This window comes from Silene latifolia, chromosome 10 (genome assembly GCF_048544455.1).
Source record: "Silene latifolia isolate original U9 population chromosome 10, ASM4854445v1, whole genome shotgun sequence".
Classification (NCBI taxonomy): domain Eukaryota; kingdom Viridiplantae; phylum Streptophyta; class Magnoliopsida; order Caryophyllales; family Caryophyllaceae; genus Silene; species Silene latifolia.
In genome coordinates this window covers 23,921,849-23,938,315 of record NC_133535.1, presented here as the reverse complement: position 1 = coordinate 23,938,315, position 16,467 = coordinate 23,921,849, and positions in this window count along the sequence as shown.

The window sequence follows — 16,467 nt, the reverse complement described above, 5'->3', positions numbered from 1 at the left end:
CCGCGCGGGTTGAGAGTAAAGAAGGGCGTTTTTCTTAAAATCCGCCCGGATTCTTGGGCAGAGAATTTTTCTTCTTTTCTTGGCCTTCAACCCGCCCGGATTTATCTCGGGATGGACGTCTTTTTTGAGATCTTGGCCCAACACCTTTCCCTTGATAACACACTTACTCACAAGCCCAATTTTTCCATTTTCTTCATTTCTTGACATTTTTCATCTTCTCATTTTTATGAATTTCCTTCAAAAACTCAATTAAAAATATGAGATCCCTCCCTTTCATCTCTCATGCAATTAAATGAATGCAAAACTACACTAAATGCATATATACAAATTAATGGTTATTGAGGAACTCCATCAAACCAAGAATTATCATTTAACAATTTCATTGAAAATTATCACTAGCACTCAAAGCACGTAGAAGTCGGTCAAATTCTTGGGAGTGGGACATGAATAGGCATGCATAGCAACACAAGATTATGCAATGAAATAATGCCCAAGTAAAAGACCGAACAAGCATGGCAAGAGTATTATGACAAAAATCATAAGAAAAATGGATGGAAGGAACATGAAATGGGTAGTTGGTTGGCAATTGGCTCAACCCATCCTCCAAATAGTCAAAATCACCACATTCAATGCAAGTGCTCTCATTATCATCCAAGGTGATTTCAAGAGTGTCTAATTGAGGTTCCCAAATGTCCTCATCAAATTCCTCATCCCAACAAGGTCCATTATCAAAGGGGTTGTCATAGCAAGGCTCATCAAGCTCAACACAATTGTCTCCCTCAAATATGTCATCCTCAAAGGGTGAGTTTTCACTCAAGTTCACATCCATGTCATTCTCACTTTGCCCATTAACATCAAATTCCATGGAGGTTGATTTCATTAAAACACAAGAAGAGTAGGATGACGGCATCCAAGCATTAGTTTCACAATCAAAAATGTACTCCTCCTCATCATCACTCTCCTCATCTAGCACTCCATCTTCCCAAGGTGGGGTAATTTTGTGAGCATAGTGGGTTGACTCAAGGTTATAGGAAGGTTTCTCATCCTCACAAATCTCATTTTCATCATAGTTTTCCTCAATGAATTTTTGAAATGTGATTTTTATCGCTTCCATACCCTCCTTGGCATTCTCAAAGATGTCATGTATAGTTTGCTTAAGACAATGGGTGGTCATGAACTCAACAAATTCCCAAAATTCCTCACAACTCATCTCACATATCCTACCACCACTCAAGTGAAATGCCAAGTTGCGGGTTTCAAGGTTCATGCCATTATAAACAACACAACATGCTTCATAATTTGAAATAGTAAAACCATGATTCCAAGCATGAGTCATATGATCTTCAAATCTTGCAACATATTTATCAAATGATTCATTTTCATATTGCCAAAAAGTGAATGTAGACATGTTGGGCATGTGAAAAAGAACAAGTACAAGAAATAAATTCCCAAGGAACCAAAATTCCTCAAGAAGAAGCACAACTAAAACTAGACAAAAGAACAATTCAAATAAACAACACCGTCCCCGGCAACGGCGCCATTTTGATGGGGTGATGTCGTCGCTCATCCAATCAAACACATTTATAAAACTCAACATACAACTAGCTAGTGGTAAGTCGAGGTCGATCCATGGGACGGTGATTACTCAAATTATTCAATCTAATTATGGTTATGCTTGGGGTTGTCACAATTATAATGGGTTGATGATTCTAAGCTAATAAAGGCAATAAACAAGCAACAAAAGGAAAGATGTAAACAATTGATTAAAAAGCACTAGGGTGTCATGGGATTATAGGGGAATCATGGGATATGATCATACAAACATGTTCTCAAATTATAAGCAAGCAATTATTGTTGTGATGGATTGAGTTGGGTTATATCTTACAATCCTAGGAAAGTTTGGGTCCCGGAGCCGAATCGATTAGATTGTACAACACCTACAAGTCGACTTAATCTTCCCTACTCAACAACATGCATGGTCTAATGAGACTCGAGTTGGGTTATGTCTTACAAGTCTCATTGAAAAGATAGGAGATGATAATAAATGCAAGGATTCATAGGCTTAGCATTTCATCAAACATAACATGTGCATGAGTTGAGATCAAAACAAGCAAGCAAATAAGACATGAAAGCATATTAATTTAAGCATGAATCATTCCCCATGTTGGTTTCCCTAATCACCCATTAACCCTAGCTAAGAGACTACTCACTTATCATCATATTGAACATGCTAGCAAGGTTGTCAATCATACTAACAAAGTGAAACATGATGAACAAATAAAAGTAATTAGCAATAATTAAAAAGAGATTAAGAGATTATACCTACTAATGATTCCAATAACAAAGCAAGAATAATAGAAGAACTTGATGATTGATGGAAGGTTGTCAATCTCCCAATAAACCCAATAATCTTCTAATTACCCAATAATAAACTTGAATTCCTCAATAATAAACTTGAACAATGATTAAAGGAAAGATTAATGTATATTTTGTGGAAAGATTAAATGATAATCTATTCTAATCTACTACTAATCTAATCTAAGGAAAGATTGATTCCACCTAATGAAAACTTGATTCTAATCTAATAAAACTTGATGGTTTGATTATTACAAATGGGGTATTTATAGTGGAAATTAGGGAGGATGCATTAGGGTTAACTAAGGGCTAAACTAGTAATTACACTTTTTAAGTTGAGCAAGGAGCCTCCGGGATTATCCGAGAGAAGGGCTTCTCTTATCGATGCTTGAAGAATGAAAATCTCGTGATGTGAAGAAATCTGGGCGTCCAAGGGTGAAGACGGGCTGATTTGTAGTTCACGTAGCAAGGAAAATCCCCCTGTCCAGGAATACGCCCGTCCCGAGCGAAATCCCAGCGTCCTGAGCTTCAACCCGAGCGGGTTGAAATCGACCCGAGCGGGTTCACAGTATCCCGCTCCAGATAGACTTGACCCGCGCGGGTTGAGCTGCTATTCCCTTTCTTTTTGCTTTTAAGCCTAAGATTCCTCCATATACTCTTTATTTATTCTTCCTTGGTCATCATTCTTGCTTCCTCTTCATACTTAGTCCATCAAATATCGTCAATAAGCTTCCAAATATGCACGAAAGACGGGAATTTCCGCCTTATTATCTTCTTTCCTACAAAACATGTAAAATGCACTAGGAAAGCAAATAGGAAGGATTTGACGGATAAAATGGTAATGAAATGTTATAAAAGTATGCAAAATAGGCTCAATTAGGGGACTAAATGTGCGCAAATAATGTTCACATCAGTTAGTCTGCCCATATGTCAGGAATATTATATTACCGATTAATTCTATGTTGCTACAATGTTTTGCTAGGAACCGCTTGTAGTCTGAGTCCTAAATGAGTTAGCATTCGGGTAGTATTAGTCGGTCTTACAGGGTCACACACAAGATGAGTTTTCGACAATATTATAATTAATATAGATTAATTATAAAGGTAATAAAAATAATTAAAGATGATTCTATCAAACTTTCCTAGTCCTAGATAATCTAGGATTAGGATTCGCTTTGAAATCCCTATATATAGAAAATATAAGGGGAGTTGTTTAGAGATCAGTTTTTGTGAAAGACAAAACCTCAAGGAAGAAAGATGGAAGAAAATTGCCCTTAAATTTGTACTAGCACACATACTCATATTGTGTGGATAACGGTAGAGGCGCAACACTTGGGGCGTTATTATGAGACGGTCTCACAGATTATATTACTATCCAAGGAGCTGTGATTTGGGTTTTATTATACTTCTTATTATTAGCATATTATTGGAATTCTTCCGCATCCAAGTAAGTTTGTTAATTACCCCTTTTATTTAATCTTAATACTTAACATGCATGAGATCTTGGGAATTCTGTAATTCGCATCTATTGAAAATTGTTAGAGATCCCCTCAGTGGTATCAGAGCGAATATGTATTGTTAAGTATAGATTAAAAAGTTGTTCCTTAAGATATAATTGTTGTATCCATGTGTTTGTTCTATGATTGAAAGATTGGAGTTTTGAAATTGAATAAGTTCAATTAATGCAATTGTTGTATGCTGTTAAATATTAAATTTAGGATTGTATTATAATAGATGTTGTCTTGTACCGTAATAATTGATATTATAATGTATTCCTTTGATTCGATTAAAGGAGCCCTAATTTAATTGATTTTAACAAAGCCCGTAATTTGTTGTTATATGCTTATTTTAAGAGTGTCTTACAATTCCAAATTTGATTGGATATAATTAGACTAGATATGTAATAAACCCTAATTTGATTAGGTGATTAAATTATTTAATCAGTTTTTAATTTAATTTTGTTTTAAAAAAAATTATTGTTCACGAAACAGTATTCACGCACAAGTACTGCTCACGGCTACTGTTCGCGGGATGTTACTGTTCATCAGTTTCGAGTGTCGGATTTTGATGTTACAATAATGTTTTTCGAGTGTAAACGACATTCTAAAAAAAGACTTCAAAGTAGGGTCGGCGTTTTTAAGCCAGATTATGAAGTCTTCATAGACTTTCAGGTTGTTTTTGATTAAAAATTAGGGTTATTTCATTGGAATAATCCATCATATACTCCCTCTTCTCATATTAATCTATCCTCGTGTTAACTGGGAATAATCCCAACTTTGACATCATTTAACTTGTACTAAACCCAGGTCATAATTGACCTCTTAATACCGGTTTTCCAACAGGTCATTGTTTTATTTTTTTTTTATTTTTTTTCATGGTTCCTTCTTTACGCTTTCTTTATTCTCTTTTATTTCTTTATCCTTCATTCTCTCTTAATTCTTCATTTCTTTGTCAATCTTTCTTTATCTCTTCTTCTTCACTTTTTTTTCTTAATTCTAATTAACACCCATCACAGTTGATAACCAACAACATAAAAAAATCCCAAATTTTCACAAATCATATGATTATAACATACATCAAATACTCCCCCATATCCACAAAATGAAAACCAAGAACAAACAAACCAAGAAAAATATTGTGATGCTACTTTTCATCTTCTTTTTCCCTGTTTAAATGCTCTATTAATTTATCATTTCTTATTATCCTCAGACAAACTCATCCAAATATTATTCTTCATCATATCACCGCTTCACCTCTTCGGCCACCATAACAACACCACCACGAAAGTACAAACGCAGCCAATCCCAACTTAATATTACCCCAAATTGAAATGGGGATCTAGAGTTTTTAAAACTTGAGCCTTTTTCAAAAAATTTTATCAAAGATCTGTGTTAGTATCTAATTAATTAGCAAATTGGAGAGAGTTTGCCGGTTTTGTTGTCTTAACAAATAGATGATTCTAGTTAATCAGAAAAATGAATGATGATTAGCTTGTAAAAATCAAATTGTTTGTCTGCTAATTGTATATGGTTTGATTTTGAAACTGAATATCTTGCTCTGATATTCTATTCAAGGGAAGAAAATAGTGGTGTTCTAATGTTGATTAGGGTATGATGTTTTAATGGTAAATATCAATGAAATAGATTTCTAATTGTTAAAGGGAGGAGGAAGGTCTTAATTACCAATGTTGATTAGGAGAGACGATGGTGGCTAATTCTGCAATCAAGGCAAAATGCTGGTGGTGATAAGAGGGAACGATTGTGGTGCAGTGGTGCACAACAGTGTTGGTGGTTTAATATGGCATTGGCAGGCAGCTTGCCATAGTTTGGGGCAAAGTAATTGGGAACAATTTTTGGGAAATCAATTTGGGAGAAAATAGTTGGGGAAGTAATTTAGAGGTGAGGAAATTAATTTGGGGAAAATAATTTAGTTTGATTGATTAAGGGGATGAAGATCTTGAGTGATGCTTTTGTTTTTCATTAAAATGAAAGAGTTGAAGAGGATTAACCGCTTTTACAGGTATCACTTCCAAGGGATCAATGTAAGTTAAATGATGTCAAAGTTGAGATTATTCTCAGTTAAACATGAGGATAGATTAATATGATAAGAGGGGGTATAGAATGGATTATTCCCACGAAATAACCTTAAAAATTATGGTTCTTGATTTTTCATAATTGGTTTTGGGTTTTAATCAATTTGATTAATTAATTGTTACAATGGTTGTATTGATTTTTGATTGGATCTTTATTATTGTAAGTATGCCCGGAATGATACGATCATCTACCTATGTTATTATGTTTTTACATAAGATGTTTAAAAACCAACAATTATGAACTGTAGACGATTATAAATCGCTTATGGGTTCTTAACTTGACTTGTTCTAACTTACAAATGCATGTATATTCCATTTTTACATATGATGTTTAAAGATTAATTGAAGTCTGGATTTGTTGATTAGAATGGCTATGTTCCCTAATACCATTTTCCTAAGAGAACTAGCACCATGTTTAGGACCCATGTCATGTATGACTCAATATACCCTCAATTAAGATATTAAGTAATGCCCTTCCAAATTAATGACTGTAAAATACCTATATCGTTGGAAGTATTGTCTGCCAAAGTAGAGTACTCCTTCTATATAAGTTGAAAAGATGAGTAACAGTTACCCACATGTGAGATTTGGTTCACTTAACAAGGTTATCAAAATAGTTTTGGACTTTGGGGTAAATAGTCAAGTCACATAAGATGTTAGCTGACGACTAGGAGTCGCATTTGGTGCAATTGGCATAGATGGCTACCTTGATATGTGTAATTTGGGCAATGAGCCAAAGCTCACTCAAGTTATATATGATAAGGGATCCTATGATACTATGCACATATAGGGTTGTGTGTGTAGTGAATCTTAAAATTGTGTAAGAATGTCGTACAAATTGTGTGTCTTAAATAGATTAAGATAATCACGGTCTATTAATATATCGATTTATTTTTCCATATGTTCATAGTTGTAATTTGTCATTGTCGTCATGTTTTTCAAATGAGTTTGAATCGTTCAAATTCATAGATTGGTTTATTTGAGAATTGTTCTCAATTAGGCAAAGTGAAGTTTGTCTTCAAAAGAATTTTTTTATCAAACCATACTCAATGCTGGATGTATAGTTTAGACTATATATCGAAAGTCATAAAGATGACTATTCATAACATATATGTCAATTATCTAAAATAATGGATTTATTTCCGCTTAGTGAGAAAAATATGAGAGATGATCCACTTAGTCCACTTGTCATTGTTATGACATAATTATATTGATAATTTGGATTAATTGGATATCGTTCTTATCAAAGGTTGATGACTGAAATTGTTTCAGTTGTATTCAAGTCATTATGAATGATGCACGTAACTTAAGCTAATTTCTCACTTAGTGACAATTGAGTTTCATATCAATAAGAATCAGAAACTAATGTTCTTTGAGTTCATCAGTAAAGAGACTTGGAGATATGAGCATAGACACTGGTAATAGTGGAATGGACAATCGTTGTCAAGTCCAATCTGAAGATCAATGTCTAACCAGCTACGAAAATTATTTAGTGATTACCGTCATTATTGTAATGACAGATAGCATCGGAAATGTAGTTTCTAGAAATGTCTCGAAGATCTGCTAAAGTTATTGAAGTATGACTTCTAAATGAAGGATGCATGTTATAGAAGTAAAAGTTACTATAGATATTCTAGTATAAGGTACAAGAAACCAAAACTGATATTTACATTATGAATGTAAAGACCTATGGTAGTAGGATAATGGTAAAAAATGTAATAAATTTACGTGCATAATGAGCAAACGTTGTTGCATTATGTATAGATGTTATTCATTTGAATGTTATATTGTTCAAAACTAGATTTGAATAAAAGTTCTTCTTACCTCTATCGTTCGAAGAATATCAATTCTTTTATAATTAATATTTCATCAAGAACAAATGTTGTTCACTCTCTTTTTACGAGAATTTAGTTTTGTCCAATCTCGTCTATGACATGAAATACAAAGGTTCAAGTCTTATGACCCGAGTTTCACATGCTTACAATAACATTGTCTTATGAGGTAGGAAGCAAGAAACACTCATAGAAGTTCCATATTGATGGAACTCTAAGCCTTGTTGATTTGGATCAACTAGGGCAAGTGGATTTTTTTAAATGGTGAAAGAACTGTAACGTGCCTCTAACTAGTTAAGAGGGCAACCGACTAGTTTGTTCACACATATTCTCATATGTGTGGATTAAATAAGTGATGTTGCTAAGGAATCAAACACTAATACTTCAAGATAATTACTATTTTTGTCATTATTCATATGTTCATAAAATGAACATTAATTTTGACTCTTTTAAAAGGTTTGGAATAGCCTTACACTGAAGTAAGAGATCAACTTAGGAAGTCGATCAACATCATTCGATTTGATCGAGATGGGGAAGATTGAACCAAGTTTTATGATCATCTTAATAGTAATGAAATTGTTTCACTACTAGTCTTAAGGATGCAATCGAAGTTTCACAATAAGAGTATTAGAGAAAAATTGTTTTCTTTAAAGGACATCACTAACTAAAAATTAGTATGTGTATTTTGGGAATGTCCTAAAGATATAACCATGTACATTCGTCTCAAATGGAAAATATCATACTATTTTATTTTGATGGTGGTCTTTTCTTAATGATTGTGGAGTGTTACGTCTTATAAGAGAAGAAGAACCCTATTTTGATAAGGTTTTCTCTATGATGTGTCATGCAGATCTCGTTACTTTCGGAGTTATGCATTTAAAAGTATCTAGGTACACAATTTAAAATTGTTTCCATCTAAGTCTGTGAAAATACATTACATATAAGATATGTAGTTGAAATTGTTCCTAGATAGTATTTTCTTGATATTTGAGATCTTTAAAACCTTTTAAAAAAATAGTTTTCTGAAATTTAGACTCAAATTTAACATGTACTTTGTGGGATTATCCTAAAGTAAGATATTAATTCTACGTCCTATTCAAGTACGAAGAGTTTGTTACTTGAAATGATTATCAATGGGAATGTTGTCTCTAAAGAAATAGTGGGAGTAGAATATTCTTGAAAAGATCAAGATTCATAGGAATTCTCATCAAATGTTGATGGAGGTGGCTAAAATCCATGAAGAGTCATGGATGTACCACCTATGAAACAGCCCGCATAAGTTTGACTTTTAAGGAAGCAATAATGAGCTCCATCTCAAAAGTGTAAAGTGGCTTGAGGCCATAAATCTAAAATGGTTTCATGTATCATTACAAAGTATGGACTTTGGTCGATAACCCGATGGTGCCATAGCCATATAGTGTTTGGATCTCCTAACAAATGTCAACATCCATAATATGAGATTTGACAGGTATACGTGAATATTGTAGTTTTATTTAATGAAAATATACAATAAGTTGTGTCAGACACATCTTGAAATTCACATAATTAGAGTGCGCTAGGCAAGTGAGAAAGTTTTAATGATCCATTCATGAATTGAAACGAGTATCTAGAGAATGGCATATTCGATCTCAATAAAATAATTCAGAAGTGTTTTGATTTATTTGAGACTAGGATAATTTTATGTGTACACAAAAGTTGTGGGAGTATAACTTGCTTTTATGGTTTGGTATGTTAATGACATACATATTAAGGAAACGACATTTTGTTGTCTCAATAAGACTTGAAAATATGTTGTTTATGTACTCGTATGACGAGTGGATACCAATCTAGTCTTGATGACTATTATGGACAACATGAGAAATAATCATTGTAAGTTGGTTACATTGATATCAATTTCAAATAGACAAGTATGGTTCCTGATTGTAATCTGGACACATTTTGTTTAAATGAAAGTAATTGTGTGCTGAAATGGTTTCAAGTACGACACTATGACTAATTTTGCAACAGAAATGAGTACTTTGTTGCTTATGAAGCATCAAATAGAGTGTGCGGTTTGGAAATCAAACATACACAACTATATACTTTGTTGCTTATTTGATTTAAGAATCAAACGTGTGTTATTGATATTACTTTATTCAGATAAGGTAAATTAAACATATGTAAGATAATAATTGATGCAATGGTTGCATGTCCCGTAGAAAACCTCTTTCGCAATTATAATATGAAAATTCATAAGGAGTGGTATTGATACTAGCAAGAAGTCTTTATTTCAGTGGGAGGTTATGTTCGATATGATTGTTTCTTTTGTATGACATATTTATCTTTTATATGATAAAAGGGTTGATTTTGTATTTAATTATCGTATGATTGAATGTTTGTCCTAAAATAGTATACATTGTTTAAACAAATCACCAAGTGCGTGACTTGGTTATGGAACTATGTTCTATAAGATAATGTATTTATATAAGTCTTTAATCAAGGCATAGTGAAAGGGACACTTATGCCTCATAATGATTAGTATGTGAGTTGGTTGATGACTACGTTCCGTAAGTCATGATATTGAGATATCAAACCAGGCACATGGATACATGTTTGGAATATGTATTAGACTGGCCCGTCAAAGAACTTTGTTAAGGTTTCGCTTAGTGTCATCAAAGTTTCTTCACCATTTGGTAGTCTTTAGACCTGAGTCTTTGACTATTTTGTACATGTGAAGTGCTAGTTTTGACATCATCAAACGTGAACCGTGACTGGTGGCTATAAAGGGGATGGTTGGACTTGTCATAGAATGTGTGACCTGATGTAGTTAGAAAAAATGGGATTTACTCCTCCTTTGAGAAAGGAGTTTATCATCTTCGGCCTCTCGAAAAGTGTGAATTGTATAAGTGCATGGCGGTGCCCAGGCGAGGTGAAAGTCAGTCGTCTGTTGTAACAATTCAACTCATAGATTCGAGAAAAGAGATAGAGATTTATATAGATGACACTTTTCCTACCATATTCTCATCTGAAGAGATAGAAGCAAAGAGATTATGGTGCCTTATAGGACATAAGTGCAAGTGGGAGACTGAAGGAGTTAGTGTGCCCATATGTTAGGAATATTGTATAACCGATTAATTCTATGTGGCTACAATGTTCTGCTAGGATACAATGTTCTGCTAGGAGCCGCTTGTAGTCCGAGTCTTAAATGAGTTAGGATTCAGGTAGTATTAGTGGGTCCTACAAGGTCACACGCTAGATGAGTTTTGGGCAAAATTATAATTAATATAGATTAATTATAAAGGTAATAAAAATAATTAAAGATGATTCTATTAAACATTCCTAATCCTAGATAGTCCAGGATTCTCCTTGAAATCCCTATATATAGAGATATAAGGGGAGATGTTTACAGATCAGTTTTTCTGAAAGATAAAACCTCAACGGAGAAAGACGGAAGAAAATTGCCCTTAAATTTGTACTAGCATACATACTCATATTTTGTGGATACCGGTAGAGGCGCAACACTAATTGAGGCGTTATTATGAGACGGTCTCACAGATTATATTAGTATTCAAGGAGCTGCGATTTAGGTTTTATTATACTTCTTATTATTAGCATATTATTGGAATTCTTCCATATCCAAGTAAGTTTGCTAATCACCCATTTTATTTAATCTTAATACTTAAGATGCATGAGATCTTGGAAATTCTGTAATTCAAATATGTTGAAAATCGTTACAAATCCCTTCAATGCCAACATGTCAAACACGAGTCAATGTCCGGTCAACACTGTTGCACCAACAATCGAGTCAGCACCGAAGCACCATACACGGTCGCCTTCATCTTTTTTTTTTTTTGATAAAATGTAAGTATATATCAAAAAGAAAAGATCGTAACCATACACAGAAAAAAAAAACCATTTAGCCTCAACGACTTAATGGTCCAGTCCAGACCAAAACGAAAGCCAAGAAAAGAGAAAAAAAATCCCAAGACTAAGCCCAAACCATACAAAACAAACCCATTCCTCATTTGGACAAAAAATCCAAATGAGGGAAACAAAACTTAATTAGCATCCCTGAAACGATGAACGCCTTCATCCAGATATACCTCCGTCTTCAACAAAGCTTATTCCTCACCTAGATCTGCTACTGTCAAGGATTCGTTGCAAGTAGAGATCCTTGATAGCAGTGTTAAGCCCTATGAATCTTAGCTTTAATTCCTCAATAATAGTTAGACCAAGCTTATTGTAATAATGGTCGCCTTCATCTTATCAGTCCAAAATTCTTGTCTCGTCCTTGTTGTAATTTATGTGGCTAGTCGTTGACCCGTGTTGTATTGAGATGTAACGTGGGGCATTTTCTTCCTCGGTTCATGGCCCCGTCTTTAGCTTCATCCAACAACAGTGACGACAACAACAGAAATCTCACCAACGCGCAGTTAGCAAGCCTTCTCACCTCTCTCAACGTCACCCTGGACCGTGTCGAGATCCGTATCGACACCCTGGAATGCAACGAAACCGGAGAACCTAAGCCTCCACCTTTGACTGAAACCGAAAAAGGGCTTAAGCTCTTGGAAGAACAATCCTAGCCCGGGGAAATAATATTCATATCGAGAATAACCGTCGATTCGAACCTGTTGGAGACCAACTACCTGACAACTTCACTTTAACTGATGTTCCTAAGTTCAAAGGGGTTGAAGATCCACTTAACCATATCCGAGCCTTCAAAGATTATATGTCCATCAAAGGGGTTAAACAAGACTCTTCACAAGGATTTTCCCTTCCTCCTTGGAACCAATCCCTCGTTAATGGTACTACTCCCTTGACCCAAAATGCATCGCTACCTGGGACGAAGTTGCCGTTGAATTTGCAAAGCAGTACGCCGACAACGTCGAAATTCAGGCTAACACCCATACTTTGGAAGTACTAACCCAGAATGACAAGAAGGGATTCACCGAATTCCTAACCCGTTGGAGGAGGGTAAGCACCCAACTCGTGAGTAAACCATGCGAGGCGACCCTAGTCGAGAAATTTGTCAACAACCTCCGTCTTATCTATGCTAACTTCCCGAGATACCAAAATATCAAGACTTTACAAGACTTACAAATCCTGAGAACCCCTATTGAGGACGATCTGCACAAGGGAGTCTTGGCAAAGACCACCAGCCGAGGCTACCAAGGGCCCACGTCAACCAGAACCCGCCCTTATGGTCAAGCTAACAAGATTGATAATGTCAACCTTTTGGAACCGACCGCAAAGAAAGCTGAGCGTCCTCAAAGGACATTCATCAACGTGGGTTCAACATACGCTAGTGTACTGAAAAGGCTAATGGAACAGGGGAAGCTACAACTTATCGGGCCTACTCCAGACCCACCCGAAGTAAAGAAAACCCGTTTCTGGAACCCGAACGCCTATTTCCAATACCATCAGGGCAAAGGCCATGATACTGAAACCTGTTTCAACCTTAAGCACGCCATCCAGGACATGATTGAGAAGGGAGAACTACCCTTACCTTTGCCAGCTAAACCAAACAACAAAACCAACTCCTTGAGAATCCGTGTCATTTCGTATGATGAACCAACTCCGGATTGTTCACACCTCATCCTACCGATCGAAGACGAAGTCAACACCCTAGAGGACGACGTTCCCAACGGTATGTTCATCTTTAGCGCCGCATCTATGCTCGCCATGTTCCAACAAACCGAGAGGACCACAACTAGTCTCTGAGAAAGGATAGCCCGGCTCGGAGATGCTCTTCTTCGACAAGTGTTTAGCCCACCATTACCCATGCCATATCCAAGGGAGCCCCCCCTCCCCCCTTCCCCCCGGAGTACCCAAAGCTCCCGATTCGGAGGTGGACCACCTCCTCGTCCATTTTGTAAAGAGTCTATCAATAACCGAAATACTCAAGAGGAGGAGGGGGGTGAATTGAGGATTAAAAACTTTAGCCTACTTTTTCGATTGTAAATATGTAATTAATTATTTAAAGTTTATTAATTAAATTTTAACTAATCAATTAATTAACGAACTTGAGCAAAGCGTAAATAGAGCGAAAGAGAAAGAGAGACACACGGATTTTTGAAGTGGTTCAGTTTCACAAATCGAAACCCACGTCCACTATTTTCGATTAATAAATTTAGTACCTTTCTACGGATTACAAATTTACTAATCCAACTAGTACAAATAACCCTAGTTGTAACTCAAGTGAGTACGTTAAATACTCAAGTGACTAACTTACGCTAATAAGAAAGCACTAACGATTCTTCTAAAAGTTCGCATTAATGAACGAGTGAGAAATCAATTAAGCACTATTATCTTATAACGATAACAAAATAATGAATGCACAAGTATATAAGATGCACGACCTTTTCAAAATAACAAAACGGTTTTTGCTTTGTAAAACACGGTTTTTGCTTTTAAAATAAAATCAATTTTATGCTCAAAGGTCTTACTTTGAAATGTAGCAAAGAGTAGACTATTATAGCAAGGAAGGAAGCTGGCACTCGGTTTTTCTCAAACCCCTAAAGGCCGAAATATCAAATATGTAAACAAACATATTTTAATATTTCTTTCCTTAAAATCTTTAAGAGATAATAGAAAATAACTAAAAGATAAACTTATAAATTATTCTCTATTATCTTTGATACTGTCGTTTGTGTACCAAAAATAAACCTAAGTATACTAACGGAAGCTAGTGATAAGTAGGGTCGATTCTCCACAGGGAGGCAAGATATTTGTCTTAAGGTCCGTCTATCTAAGTCACAATATGGGGGTTTTTAATTTGATTTTCTAAGCTACAAAAGATTTAAGGAAAGAGAAATAAAGGAGAGAGCAATAAAGTGAGAAAATATGATAAGAGTAATCAAATAAAGAGAGTATGCCAGGATTTCGGTTCACCATGGTAGTCTATCGACTCAGCTGCAAATAGCCCAGGTAATCTACTGTGAGAGGGATAAGGGAAAGGTCCTTCCGATCCACTTTATATCCTAGATCTACTAACTTAACTTCCGTCCTCATTAGGGTAGTCTATTGTTCATAGCAGGTCTATTTATTCCAATCTTCCGATCCAGGAGTAAAATTAACCAGATTAATATAATTTAGAAGCGTGCACTCAACTAAATTGGTGTTACAGTTAAATTGCTATGGGGACAGATTCTCACATGTAAATTATCTAGTCTATTCGCTACATCGTCACAATCCTACCATGGATTCCGTAATCTTAACATAGAAAGAATTAGCTACTCATTTCATTAATGGTGACAACAATAATAAAAATAAGCATGCTAATGAAAGACATAATGAAACGATAACAAACAAGCATAAACAAACTAGGGCAAGAGTAAATAACGAAAGAACAAAAGATTAATGGAAAAAGAGTATTAAGATTAAGAGTAGAAGAATGATTACAATCTCAAGTTTCCGGCGTAGAGAACAGTCCGAAAGGCAAAGCAAAGAGAGATTAAGCAGCAAAAGTAATTAAGAGAAGTGTTAAGTGTCAAAAGGATGTTTATTAACCTAATCTCGACTCCCTTATATAGGGGAGCGAAAATACTTAACAAAATAAATCAACACGGGTTACTAAAGCTCGCATAAGATAGCAAACCTCTCGATCGAGTGGATTCAGACCACTCGATCGAGGTCTTCTCCAACATATGTACTCGATCGAGCAATTAAAGCTCTCGATCGAGGAACTCTAATAAGGCACATATCGATCGAGCTCCTGGGATCACTCGATCGACCACTCGTGTCAGCCAAACCACTCGATCGACCCTCAATTCTTCTCGATCGAGTGTTTTTCCATTGCATCTTCCTCTAACTCGTCTTTGTCAGCTTCAAATGACCATCCTTCACGCACTCCAAGGTATGACTCTGCTCTAGTAACTCCCGTCTCCTTATAATGCATGCTAAACAGAACGAATAAGGCGCGGTTCCACTACTTTCAGGTTCATTTATGCAAATTAGACAAAACAGAACAAAGTAGCCAATTCGGGGAATTTTGCAATACATAACGATACAAAAAGGCATAGAAATGCGTGCAATAAAAGGCTAAAAAGACTATATAAATTGCACGTATCAATATTTTCCTTAAATCTTAAGATATGATAAGATTTTCCATAACAAAAATATCTTTATCATATATATCCATGTCAAGCTAAATATAAAAGATATGTTAAGATAATTCTAGAAAATAAAATCTTAACAATAAACAACTTTTATACAAGTTACACGAAACCAACACGGCTCATATGCCCTGTTTTTTCGTGAAAACTTTAGCTTGATATTAGGTTAGATTTAGGGTTTCAGAGTATACAATATTAGAAACCCTAATTAGTAATATGACTCAACTCATAAGTTGATCCAATATAATTACTAATTATAAGATTAAAAATAAAACCACACTCAATATGAATATGGGCTTCCTTGTTAAATAAATACTTTTTGCTAAAACATTTAAAGAGACAAAAACATTTTTCAAAAACAATTTGAAAACTTCTTAAGTCGTGCGTTATATAAGCTTAGCATCTCAATGTTATAGTAGAAGGGCTATAACATTGAGCTCTTACATAAGTAATGTTATAGCTATGAAGCTATAACTTTACTAACGTAAGAAATCCACTCTTACATTACCATTACGAGATAATCACCTACGCTATTCTAATCTTCTTAGGAGATCTTTGAGTGTAGGCTACTTCGTTATTCAAGCTTGACCAATCTG